Raw genomic sequence first — 13,488 nt, forward strand, 5'->3', positions numbered from 1 at the left:
TAGCCAACAGCCGGAGAAAGCTGAGCTGGATCGTATCAGGATAAAGCCTGAGTTGCTCGGACATTTAAACCTTCACGCAGCCACGCGGCTGAGCGGAGACGCCCGGAGGACAGCCTGCGTTCGGGGGAGCGTTTGGGAGGGGCACAGGCAGTGAAGCTGGTTCCGAGTAGACTCTAAGTGGCATTTAGTCACAGTGGAGGCCCTCCGGCCTCTCAAGCTGATAGCAGGTTAAATTTAGACGTCCCAGACTGGGATGAAACACAGACACTAGACTCGAGCCAGCTGTCACAGGAGCCCGGACCTGGGAGGGCTGCCTGTCCGGGCTGGGCCCGGCCCACCTGCCCCAAGCCATCTGGGCGAAGCAGGAGCACCCCGACCCCAGCCTCAGCCTGCCTTCCACCTCTGAAGTCACTATGGGTAGAGCCTGACCTCCGCTCTGAATGGACGGACTCACTGTAGGTCAGGATCTGAGGCCAAAGAAGAGATAGCTTGTCGGGAAAGGCAGAAAGATGGGTGGTGGCACTTGCAGGCCCTTGGCCATTTCTAACAGCCCAGGGGCTCTGTCACCTTCGGCTTGATTTGTCTCTTGGTCATCATCTTTCCTGCCTGGGTGGCCCCACAGGATCTGTTTCCTACCTGGCTAGTGTCTGGGCATCTGAAGAAGACAAACATTGCAGGCCACTGTACACGCACTATTCAAAACCGGCCCGCCCAAACTGTCAGCACACGACTCACTCCCGCAAAGACGCACGTCCCAGTGGTGGTGACCAGTGCTGCCAGGCCCTTTCCTGTCACCGTCCAGCACATCGAGTGTGTGCTTTCCCCTTTTACAGAGGAGGAAACTGGCCCTTAGAAAGGGTCGAGAGACTCGCTAAGGTCAGTCAGCTGGGAAGCTGCAGAGCGTGGCTGGTTTCGCACGGCCGTCTTTGGACCCCGCTCTGTCACTGTGTTTTTGGCTACGTCACCCAGCCCTTCTACACCCCAGTTCTCCCAGACTGCCCCTAACCATTCTCGGGCTGACGGGAGCAGAAGGTCCCGAGCGCGATGCTGAATATGAGCCATCGGCAGCCCCACTGGCACCGGACGACGGAAATTATTGTAAGAAAACACATCGGAGCACTGAGGCCCATTCTTGCCCAGAGAGGCAAACCCACACAAGTGACATTAGTCCTGGCAGCAGCCAGCCCAGCTCTGGACAAGGCAGGGCCCCCCTCGTCCCTACAGACAGAAACGCAGAGGACAGGGTTAGGTCCTTCACCAGCCTGAGCCCAACTCAGGTTTAAGGGCCCCGGCCCTGGTTCATAGTTTATGGTCTCTTTTTAAATCAGACAGATGATGGATGGCGTGGCCAGCCGTGCACAGCGAGCGAGACGCAGTTAGAAGCCCCACGCTATTCTTGGCGGCCACTCGCCTTGGTGAGTGAGGTCGGGCTGGCTGCCTGGCCTCGCATCCTGCCATTGCCTAATCTGCCCGCCGGGACACGCACACCTAGCCTGTCCTCCCATCGGACCCAGCAAAGTGCAGCGGTGGTGCTCGGAGTCAAACTTGCACATGGGGCTCCCCAAGAACCATGGCACTGGGTCAGGGTTTATGTCAGGGACCAGAGATTCCTCTTTCAATGAGGCGAAAAGCAATGTGACATCCAGACAACAGGAGTTGGTTATCCAGGATTCTAAACACCAACAAACACACACTGAGCGCCAACCAGCCAGCCAGACGAGCGTATTTTAATTTTTTTCACAGCTGTATCGAGACATAGTCCACCTGCCATACAACTCACCCGCGTAGGGCGAGCGAGTCCATGGTTTCTAGCAAATTCAGAGTCGTGCGGCCAACCCAATTCGCGGGTATCTTCATCATCTCCCTGTGTTAGTTGTCACCCCCTGGCCCCAGCCCTAAGCAACCACTCGTCTGCTTTGTCTCTGTACGTCGCCTTCTGGGCAGTTCCTGTGAATGGGGTCGCAGCGCGTGTGGCCTTCGCGTCCGTCTTCCGTCTTTCACTCACGTCGCAGTGTCTTCCGGGTTGGCCCGTGTCGTAGCAGGTGGCAGCGCTCCCTCTGTGACAAGCATCCTCTGATCATCTCCTGTGCCCTCTGCCAGGTGTTGGAGAAGCGGCAGCTTGGAGCGCAATGTCCCGAGGAGACAAATAAAACGTCACACAGAGCCAACGCGATGGCGATGTCTGCAGAGGGCTGCGGAGGGAAGTATAGTTGGACTGGCCCAGTTTGGAGGGTCGTTAAGTCTTCCCTGAGGAAGCGGCCGTCCGTGGAGACGAGGAGAGTGGCCTGGAGTGTCTTGGCCTCATATTGGGGAGAGGAAGGGCGACTTAGAGAGGGAGTGGCACCCACTGGGACAGTCTCTGGGGTGAGAGCCCCGGTGGGGACGCAGTACCTGGGTGCACAGACGAGCACTTAAGAATTTCAAATGCCACCGAAGGAGCAATGCGGGAAGGGCAGGCGGGCCCCCCGCGCCGGCTCCGGGCCCCTGAGGACACGGTGAAGCGCGACACAGCGGTGCCTCGGTGTGGGGCTCTGGCCACCCCTCTGGGGGCGGGCGGCTGTGGACGCCTCTCTGCCCAGGTTAGCTGTGGGGCAGCAGCTCTCCCGAGGTGCCCGTCACGGGAGACGATGCCGTGAAGGGGAGAACAGAGTCCACGTGCAGTCACTGCATGTCAGGAGGGCGTTCTCGGGGGTCCGTGGATTGCATTTCCCGTCACTGTGGCTACAACCGGCCGAGGAGGTAGGAGACGGTGGTGGTGGGAGCCCGTCTGGGTTTGCACGCCAGCTTGCTCCCCTCCCTGGCTGTGTGACCTGAGCAGGTAATCTGTGCTCTCAGGTCTTGGTGTCTTCAAACATGGAAGGGGACTAAAAATGGCTGCTTACCTCACAGGACTGTGCCGCGCGTTCACAAGTCTATACAAAGCACCCGGAAGGGTACCTGGCACGTAGTAAGTGCTCAGGAAACTTGAGCCATTAATACCGGCAAGCCCCAGCTTCCTCATGTGCAAGACGGAGCTGTGGCAGCCTCCTCGTAGGGCCCAGCAACTCGGCCCTTGCCACAGGGCCTTGTGGGCGCTCCGGAGGTGTAAGCTGCTGCTGACCTTGTAAGCAGATGTTAAATGGTTTTCTTGGCCGCAAAGGGGATTCACTCCCTACCTGGGGCTGCCTCACAGGCCACCTGTGCTGGATGTGCCGAGGGACCCAGCTGTCCAATCCGTGCTCAGGGTGTAAACGAGGTGACAAGTGGGAGAAAGGCCACCCTGGAGAGCTGTGTGCAACCTGGCCTGTGTGTTCCTCCGCGGTGGGGTACTGCACATCAGCTCCTTTCCCTCCCTATAAAAACAAAACGAAAAGCCTGCTGGGGTTTTCAGGAGATAGCATTGAGTCTATAGATCAATTTGCAGAGAACTGACATCTTAACAAATCTCAAGTCTTCTGGTTCACAAGTATATATTCCTCCATTTAGTTAGGTGTCCTTTAATTTTAAATTTCAGTTGGCAATATTCTGTAGTTTTCAGTGTACAGGTCTCGTACATCTTTTGTCGGGTTTATATCCAAGTAATTTATATATTTGATGCTGCTGTAAATGGTAATGGCTTTTTAAAATTTCTATTTCTGATTATTTGCTCCTAATGTGTGGAAATACAATTTTGGGGGGCATATTAAGCATATATCCTACAACCTTGGTTGCTAAAGTCATTTAGCAGTTTTTAAAATAGATTTCATAGGATTTTCTATATAGACGATCATGTCATCTGTGAACAAAGCTTGACTTTTTCCTCTCTAATCTGGATGCCCTTTTCTTACCTTAGTGCATTGGCTAGCTCTTCCTGTGGGATGCTGGACGGAAGTGGCGAGATTCTCGCTTTGTTCCTGATCTGAGGTGAAGGCATTCTTTCAATTTTCTGGAAGAATCTGTGTATAATTGGTATTATTTCTTCTTTTAAATATTTGGTAGAACTCACCAGGGAAGACGTTTGGACCTGGAATTTTATGAGAAAGTTCTGAATGATAAATTTCTTTGCTAGCTATAGGGCTAATTCAGGTTATTTCTTTCTTCATGAGTTTTGATAGCTTGTGTTTTTCAAGGAATTTGTCTATTTCGCCTAAGTTGTTGAACTTATTGGCATAAAGATATTCATAATACCCCAACTCTCCTTTGAATATCTGAAGAATCTTTAGTGATGTCACATTTCTCATTTCTGTTATTGGTAATTTGTGTCTTTTTTTCCCCCGACCAGTCTGGCTAAAGGTTTATCAATTTGATTTTCTTAAATAAAGTTTTTGGTTTCACTGATTTTTTCCTCTTTGTCTTATTTTGTTTTCTATTTTATTCATTTCTGCTCTGATCTTTATTATTTCCTTTCTTCTGCCTATCATGGGTATCATTACTTTTCTTTTTCTAGTTTCTTGGGTAGCTTTTTTTTTTTTTTTTAATATAGGCATTTTTAGTGCTATAAATTTCCCTCTAAGTACTGCTTTAGTACCACAAATTGTGATTGGCTGTTTTCATTTTCATTCAGTTAAAAATATTTTCCAATTCCTTTTCAAATGTCTTCTTTGAATCATGGGTCATATAGATACATGTTACTTAGCTTCCAAGTAGTTGGGGCATTTTCCAGATATCTTTCTATTATCGATTTCTAATTTAATTCCATTGTGGTCAGAAAATGTATCTTGTTTAACTTGACTGCTTTCAAATTTCTCGAGGCTTGTTTCATGTCTCTCAGAATATGGTCTCCCTTGGTATCTGTGTACACTTGAAAAGAACATATATTCCACTATGTCGAGTGGTGTTCTATAAACGCCAATTAGGTCCAGTTTGGTTGATGATGTTGTTCAGTCTTCTCTAGCTTTACTGATTTTCTGTTTACAACGTCTATTAATTATTGATTTTTATAGCAAGGCTTCCATGTGAAGATAAAACATTTACCACAAGCTTGACTGTGGATATTTTTCTTAACCGGTGGACATTTATTGCACAAACTGAGCCATCATGCAAATCTTTTTAAGTTGTAACGCTCTGAGAAAAGATTTTACCTCTGGGCAGTCATCTCATTTGTTTTGGAATATAAACAGCGAACACAGCAAGTGTCTCAGATCTTGCGACAGAATCATTTGACCTGCTCGATTATAGCCATATAGTAATGAGTGCAAAGGTCACTCACTGTGCAGTAAAAGAGAAAATGGACAGGAATGGGGAACAATTGTCTGCTCTCACTCTGATCACTGATGACGATGATGGTAATATCGCCAGCTTTATATATGATATCGCATTCCACCCTCAACAAATCTAGATGCACGACAGATGATGAAACTGAGATTAAGTACCTTGCCTGAAATCGCACAGCTAAAAGGAGATTTGAGCCTAGGTACGGTCTTGACCAATAAACTATTGGCTGGATTGAGTCATTTTCTTCCCCTCTTTGGGTCTCAATTCCCTTCTGTAGTCAAGGAGGGGATCGAACAGAATAATGTTCAGCCCTGAAACGTGGGCTTCCTTGATTCCCGCGTGGGCCAGCTTTGCTGTGTGCCAGGGCCACAGAAGGCACCGCCCCCTCCCTGAGCACACCTCACAGTCAGCATCGCACCGGTGGGAAGAGGGCTGGGTGATGAGTGTGTGGCTGGAGCGGCCAGACCCACCGCCCACTAGGGGAAAGCAGGATGTGCACGGGGGCGACACGCAGGAAGTCCGACACGTCGATAAATGCTTCTGGATGACGACGCTGTTCCCACCGCCTGCGATGCTGACGACCACACAGCAGAGTCTGAGTACCACTTGGCTTGAATGTCTCAGAGATGACGTTTCTTCATGTCCAGGATGGCTGAAGATGAAAAAAGAAGCCGCTACAGACAAGAGTCAGGAGCCGGCCAGGTCAGAGATGCCTGGCGCCTCTGAGTGGGGAAGAGGACCCAGGCCCGAGTTTGACTCAGCAACTGCTGCTACTGGACAAACACGGGAGCTTGGCTCCCTCGGGCCCTGGGGGAGGGTCTGCAGGAAGAACTCAGGCTGCAGTGTAAAACCTTGTAACATAATTATAACAGTTTCATTTCCCTCGGAAGACTGGGGCAAATCTCTGTTCCCTAAAACACAGTGAACGAAACTGATTTAAAAGCAAACACCCCAAGACTTGAGAATTCTAAATGTTCCTGGAAATGTTGGCTGGTGAAAATTAAGCTGTTCCATCAGCTCATACAGACCCTTCTGTCAGCTGAAGCCAGTGACTCAAAATTCGCCATGCCAACCCTTCCTGCTCCTCCTGCTCCCCTGTACCCCCCTGGCCAGCTGGAGAGCTCGGGAATGTAACATTAGAAAGGGGAGGGGCTGCAGAGGGGCTCCGGTGGGGCGTGAGCCATGCGTGTGGCTGTTTTGCCTGCAGGGGAAGAAACTTGTATATGGGGCGGGGGGTGCTGGTGGCCCCTCCCTTGGCGCTAGCCCTGCACTTTCTTGGGCCAGGATGAGGCCAAGGGGGAAATGAAGGCGAGATACCTTTCAGAGTGAGGTCCTGTCTCCCATTTTAGCTCGGGCCAGGTGACACGACTTATTCCCCTAAGCATCAATCTCGTACGCAGGTCTCTGTGTCTAGATTTTGCTCTTTGTCATTCACTGTGTGCCACCGACAGCTGCTCAGGCCCCAAGCGAGCATCTCCCGGGGCTGATGGGAACCAGAGGAGCACTGCAGTGATGGCTGGAGGGCGGGGAGGGCTCTGGCCAGCTCTAGCAGAGCACCCGAGCCAGCCCTTGGGTCTGGCTCTGATGCTGGCCTTGCTGTGTGGCCCTGGTGTGATCAGCTGGCTCCACGCCCTTGAACTGTCTGTAATAGCGCCCTCCCCCTCATCCCCTTTGTCATCTCCTGCTGGGGTTTGGCTTTTGAGGAAGTCCTGGTTTCTTTCTGGGAAGTCATTCTGGTGGCATTTATCCCACAGTTCCTGACTCTTGCTGTCCTGGTACTGTCAGGGGCCAACATGGTCCCTGTTCTCATGGAGCTGTTTGGGGGGCAGGGGACAGGCTAGGTAAATCAAACAATGAATCACACGAATAACTTAATTGCGATGCATGTCTCAAAATTGCAATGCACAACAGAACACAGAAGTGGGAGCTGCTGGCCCTGAGGACACGCAGCCCAGGAAGGCGCTAGGGGAAGTGGCATCATTTAAACTGAGACCTGCGGGGTGAGCAGGAGTGGTGAGAGGGAGCACTGCAGCTGAGACCGTGCTGGAGGGCGCTGAGAGGGGAGGAACGGGCCCTGTGAGGAAACGGAGCGGTGCGGAGGGGTGGGGGACTGAGGCAGGAAGAGCGGGCAGGTGGGGTGGGAGGGACCAGACGCATGCGGATTCCCAGGTGGAAGGCCCAGCCTAGGCGTGGCTGTGAAAACCAGCCTCAGGAGAGTTAGGGAGCAACGCCTCTTCTGCACCCTCACAGTCCGAGTCTGGGTGCCAAGGGGAGCCCGGGCAGGAACAGGACTGGAGGGACGCTTTGAAAGGTGAGCCCCACTTGCCACTTGCTGCGACTGTGCCGCTGTGCCTCCGGCCTGCCACCCCGCCCCCTCCCGTACTGTGACTCTTACTGTGCAGCTGGCGATCTCAGGCTAAAAACAATGTGGAGAATCTCCGGCCAGGGTTCTATTTATAAGCAGAGGGGGGCCGAACAATGGGGCAACTGCCGCCTCAGTGGGCCTCTGGCCTGACCTCCTGCGGCATTCTGGAAAACCTCAAAGCCAGACCCCCGAAGAGACAGCTGAGGAAGGAGGGGATCAGAGAGCCGGAGGGCGTGCAGCCGGCTGCTTCCTCCAGGTCCTGATCACCTGCATCGGGAAGTGGCTAGCAGGTCCGCACCTGTGTATAGTGCGTGATAGCATGGGATAGACAGCCTCTGCCCCCCTCTACGGGGCTGTGGTTTACACAGACGATGACTGTGTACAAGGTTGGAGCCAGCAGAATGGGGGCAGATAACTACACATTGTGCAGAACATTTGCTGTAGTTCATGTCCAAGGTCAGCTCATTTACCAGGATAGACAGGACAGGTGCATGATAAGCGGCTCAGCAGTGTCCCTGACCCAAGAAGCCAAGTATTTCTTCTAAAATGACTATCTTGGGGAATGGTGGCTGGTCCAGAGTGTGACGCAGGACAGGGTGGGAAACACATCCCGGGTCTCTTCTGGCTCCACCGCTACGTGGCTTGAGACTCGGCAAACAGCCGACTCTCGGCCTCACGTTCTCATCTGGAAGACGTGGGTTATGGTAACTAGCTTGTAAGTTAAACGTGAAAACGTCCATAAGCACTCAGCACGGACAGTCCCGGGCACAGAGTGGGCGTTCGATGGATTATCACTGCTACTATAATCGAATACAGTTGACCTTGAATAGCAGGGGTTAGGGGCATGGACCACTTGCTTGTAACTAAAGTCAGCCCTCCAAATCCACGATTCCTGAGGACCGAGGGTACAGCTGACCCTTACACAGGTTTGACAGGGTGGTCGTGGACGCGTGGTGTTCAGGGCCGATTCTTCAAGGGAGGGATGGGCGTTCTAAACAGCGTGCAGGAAGTGAGCTGTGCTTTTGTCCAGCGACGCCAAAGGTGAAGCAGTTCCCAGGATGAGTTCCAAGGAGTCTGGCTTCAGCAGAAAGGTTCCAAGGTCAAACAGATCTGGAAATGGCAGCTTATTTCACTTTATTGATTTACGAAGCAAATATAAATATTGAAGGCTCAAGAGTCCTTCGATAAAAAGAGCTATTAGATTTGTTCTGTCCACAGGAAGCAGCTGAACACAGCAGGAGTTTGCGGGCTAAACGACTTCGAAGTCCAACTGCTTCGGAGTGATGGAGGAACAGACAAATCGGGGGAACGAGAGTAGGAGGAAGACACCCCACCCCTGCTTCCCACCCGGGGGGTGACGCCTAGAAGGGATGAGGAGTGTGAGAACCAGCAAACACTTAGAAGCACCGGTCAGGCGTTCCTTGAGAAACTGGGTGGGAACTCACGAGTCGATGAAAAAGACAAGCCTGAGAGCCACGCTGAAGACGCAGGGACATTGCTCCTTCTCCTACAGTATTTTGTCACAAAGGACCACTCGGTGACCAGGAAGCAGGAGTGAGCCGCATCGAGAGGAAGGATGAGGTCGAGGAAGGTTCAGTCACTGGGAAAGACTTCTTCACAGAGGTGGCGTGCAGAAGCTGGATGGGAAGGAGGCGACAGCCCACCTGTGCTTTCTTCTTCTTTGAGCAGGTGCCCAGAGAGCAGCTGACATTTAAACTCGGTGTCTGTCGTTCCCAATTTCACAAAGATCACTAACCCTGGGTTAGTGGCAAAATAAACATGTCCACGGGAGTTAGGCTCTCTTTCAGATGTTGGTTGGGGGGATTGTTTATAGTTATCGCGGTTAAAGGGTTTCTCAGAATGTAGCCCACGGACCACCTGCACTGGAATCACCTGCGAAGCTTATCAAACGCAGATCTGAGGGCCCAGCCCAGCCAGCTGTGCTGACTCCGACACTCAGGACTGAGCGCTCCTGCGTGAGAGCTCCATTAAGTGAGGGCCGACCCACGGTGGTCCTGCGTTTGATAAAGGGCCCCACAGCCACGTGGAAGATGCCCCCCGAAGACTGTTTACCCCGGATGTAGGGCAAGGCCCAGTAAGGCGAGAACAGTTACCGTTCAGTGAGAACCTTTGTGCCAGGTGCTCCACGTGCATCTCCTCATTTAAACCTCACAACCGCCCTGCGAGATCGGCATTCAAATCATTCAAATCTCTTTTACGACTGAGGGAAAAGCCCTCCCCGCCAGAGGCCAAGTGCCTGCCAGAGGCCAAGTGCCTGCTTCCGGTCCCATCCCAGAGCCGGAGGGCTGGGGTCCGTGGCCTGCACGGTCCACGCCCTTCCCGGAGTGCCTGACCTAGAAACTTCTCTGGAGGCTGCCAGAGGGTGGGACGGCACCAAGGCGTGTCAGCATGCGAGGGGACTTGTACACATGCCCATTTTGTCATGTGGGCTCTTCCAGTCCCCGAGAAGCTCGATTCACAGTCTCTATCACCGTGCTGCCATCTGAAGCACTACTATGTAACCACAACATTTACATCTGGAAAAGCCAACCAAAACAGCCCTCATTTGCCGCCTGCCCCCTTTTCCTTCCTGCCCTTCCTGAGTTCCACAAGCAGAGACAAATGGAGCCAACTGTGACGGCCTCCCTGGCGCTGTGGCCACCTCCACGGACGTGGGGTGGGGCAGCCTCCCGGCCTAGGAGCAGCTGCGGTCCCTCCCTTTCACTGGACACGATCCACATCTCACCCGGCTCCCCGCCTGCCCTACCCCGAGAGGCTCACACCCGGCGACCCCTCCCTGGGCGGGCTGGAGCCACCGTGCATCCCCCGCCCGGCATCCTGGGCACCTGGGTTTCAGGGGACGCATGCTGGCTGCACTCCGAGATGACCCCCGTCACCCATCCGGGTAATCGACCCCAAAGAAGCTCAGCGGGGCTCACACGCCAGCAGCGTGTTCCCCAGTGCCGCCTCCCAGCAGTGAGTGGTGGGGGTGTTATCTGGCTGAGCACAGCTGATATGGCCTTATGTAGAGATGTCACATGCCACCTCAATGGAGGATTAACATAGAATTTGAGGTCAAGGGTTTAGGCTGAAACAGTTTCTATTTATAGAAAAAGAGCCTCTGGGAGAAACAGACGGGCAGGAGACGGGCTTGGTCTGGGTGCTGGTTGACAGGATGACATGCTAAGGCAGAAGTCACCTAGTCACATTGCTCTCTTTAAAGCGAGGCCCTCTGCCATGAGCTCTCTCCATTGAAATTCGAGTTCCCTTGTCTCAAGATGGCCCCTGTGTACAACTAAGGAGCTCACGTGTGGGAGGAATGAGCCCTGTGCCCGTGTGGACGTCCTGGGGACTGTCCCCTACTCCATGGCTGAGGGGCTTTGTGTGAGAACTGGTGGAGACAGGCTCTTCAATTCTGCACGGATCAAAAAGGCACACACATTAGACGAGTGAAGTCCCGGCTCTTCCAAAGAGGCAGACACTCCAATGAACGGGAGCACGGGCAGACCCCACTGTTCTCTCACGAAACGCACGGAGAGCGGAGCAAGTCGTCCGGAAACCTGGGGATCCAGTTCTGGTTTGGGGTCCCCAGAATCCGACGGTGCTGCGCCATGGGACGCACCTTCTGACGAGCGGAGGAAACCACGGAGCTCAGTGCGCGAGGGCGCCCAGGCCCAACCCCAGCCCTGACGAGGGCGACCCTTCCCAACTAGCCAACAGAACCAAGAAGGCCATAATGGCTACAAGGTGACAAATTAAATGACATGGAAAGATTTTATTAAACCATTTCAAAACACAACTTCCCACTATGTAAAACTCTAAAAAAATTCTGTCCAACCCTACCTACTAATGCCCCACTGTCACGTTCTGGACCAGAAAGATAACACATTCTTGCACCTACTTTGGACGTGAGGCAGCCCGTTTGTCAGCAACTGTGATATCGCAGGCCTAAGAGACAAAGTATGCCCAGCCCGAGATAGCGCCTTGCCGGCCGGCGCTGCAGACCCGGAGTCTGCTCCCCGGGCCACGCTGGCAAACACTGCGCTATCGGGCAGAGCCACGTCTGCGCGACTCCTGGTCTACCCAAGGGCTGCCTGCATCATTACCAAGGTCACTGGCACCCCCGGAAATAACGGCTGTCTTCTCCATCAACTGCCTACCTCCCCTGCAGCGGGGAAGAAATCAGCTGTGGAACACAGTGCCTGACAGCCGACTCAGAAGGCAGACTGGTGGCCCTGTTCTAAGGACAGCATACCTGTCATCAGCACTCACCGGCCCGTGTGCCAGGCGTGCCTCCCAGCAACCTGCACCCCCCAGGGGCCACCACCTCTTCTGAAACTCCACTGAGGCCGTCAGGGAGCTTCTTCCCCTCCACTCGGTCAAAAAGTGGCACCTGGAGGGTCCCGATACCCAACAGCAAAAGGGACACGACGAGGAGACACTAGGTTACGGCCTCAAAAAGGTGACTGGCCAGTACTCAACCTCTTCCCTCGGTGGAGAGAACCAGGTCTGAGAAGGCCGGGGAGAAGCTCCCGCCCACTGCGCTCGTCCGTCGCTACCCGACGCTGGTCCTTGGGGTACATCTTTGAGGGCACACGCTACCGGCCACCGTATAGGCTTCTCAGAGCCATAGAAACGAGGGAACCTCTCTCTTTGGCTGGGACCCGAAAAAACCCATATACATTTTGTATGGAAACAAACCAAACAGTTTAATGGTGGGCGAGGCGGAGCGGGGGAGGGGGTATGACAACCGACACGAAGTATAAAACAAAAAGCATCTCTAGAGTTCTGGTCTCTGCTGTTTCTTTCTGGGGATGGGTTTCAATGAAAATGTCCACTTTAAAGAACTGCTTCAGTGTTTCTCAGAGGAGCTGAGAATGCAGTTGGCCACGGGAACTGAAAGAACACCGACACCCGCTCAGCTTCTCCAGCCGCCGAAGCCCTGGACGGACCTGCAAGGAAGCGCCGGGAGAGGCGGGTCACTCCCGCTGACCGAGGGAAGGCTTCCGCTGTTCAGAGTTAAGACTCTGAATTTTTACTGTCATGCAATTCTACACAGAAGCATAGCAGGAGGATCAAAACACACAACTGGCTAGGCTTACGGGCCTGGAACCCACGGTCAGCACGAAGCTGCTGAGACGCTAACAGGGAGATGAGGAAAAGCCTCTCTCGGGTCCCGCCTTGCAGCCTCTGCCCGCCGGGAGGCTCCCCCTCCCCCTCACGCCTGGCTGTGGAGAAGGCCTGTCCTGGCCCCTCCTGCCATGTTTCTGCTGGGATCGGCAGGCCCACGGAACCCAAAACCCGCCACTGAACCCCTAGGCTTCCAGGACAAGCTTTTAAAACAGGAAAAACATACAACAGAGCAAAAATTAGTAGCCGAATATTGTCACATACCACACACTCTTCCACCCTGATTTAATGACAAAACTGGAAACAGATACTTACGAGTTAGAGGTTCCAAAGTTGAATCCTGGAAAAGATGAAAAGGGTGACGTTAAAACGCATACGCCTGAAAGACAATGGCGGCCTCCAGGCCCAGTCCTTCCTTGTGTCCCCTGCCTCCTGCAGGCCAGGCGGGAGGGTGACCATCCTTCGTTACCTCAGGGTTCTTCCCTCCTCCCGCTGCCAGGTGCGGGCAGAGGGGGTCTGGCACAGCCCCTTCAACTTAGCTACACCACGCCACGCAGATCCATTTCGTTAGGAAAACATATTTTTTCTACTTTCCCATCCATTCATTGCCTCTTCTTCTTGAGGCCACAGAAGCAGGACCCTTGGGTCCTAGGCCTGGCTCACCGTTTGGCCCTCTGGGTAAACTGACCCCTTGCAGCTTCTCTATCTCCACTGTAAAACAGTAATGATGCCTGACTCCTGGGCCTCCCAAGTGTGTTGCAAACATAAAAACAGAAACCCCCACTGCACTGTCTGTAGGAGCAGCGTGTTAAACAATCGAA

General features: G+C 53.3%; 1 long non-coding RNA gene across 1 annotated transcript; it reads right to left on the bottom strand.

Annotated features, from left to right (window-relative positions):
* Window positions 1-11,292: 11,292 nt before the first annotated feature.
* LOC111745595 lies at window positions 11,293-13,482 on the bottom strand. Its single transcript, XR_002782727.1, has 2 exons — window positions 12,983-13,482; window positions 11,293-12,489 (listed from the first exon to the last, which is right to left on the bottom strand). It is a non-coding gene; the product is annotated as an uncharacterized LOC111745595 (long non-coding RNA).
* Window positions 13,483-13,488: the final 6 nt, after the last annotated feature.

Source organism: Pteropus vampyrus, unplaced genomic scaffold (assembly GCF_000151845.1).
Source record: "Pteropus vampyrus isolate Shadow unplaced genomic scaffold, Pvam_2.0 Scaffold158, whole genome shotgun sequence".
In the NCBI taxonomy this organism is placed as follows: domain Eukaryota; kingdom Metazoa; phylum Chordata; class Mammalia; order Chiroptera; family Pteropodidae; genus Pteropus; species Pteropus vampyrus.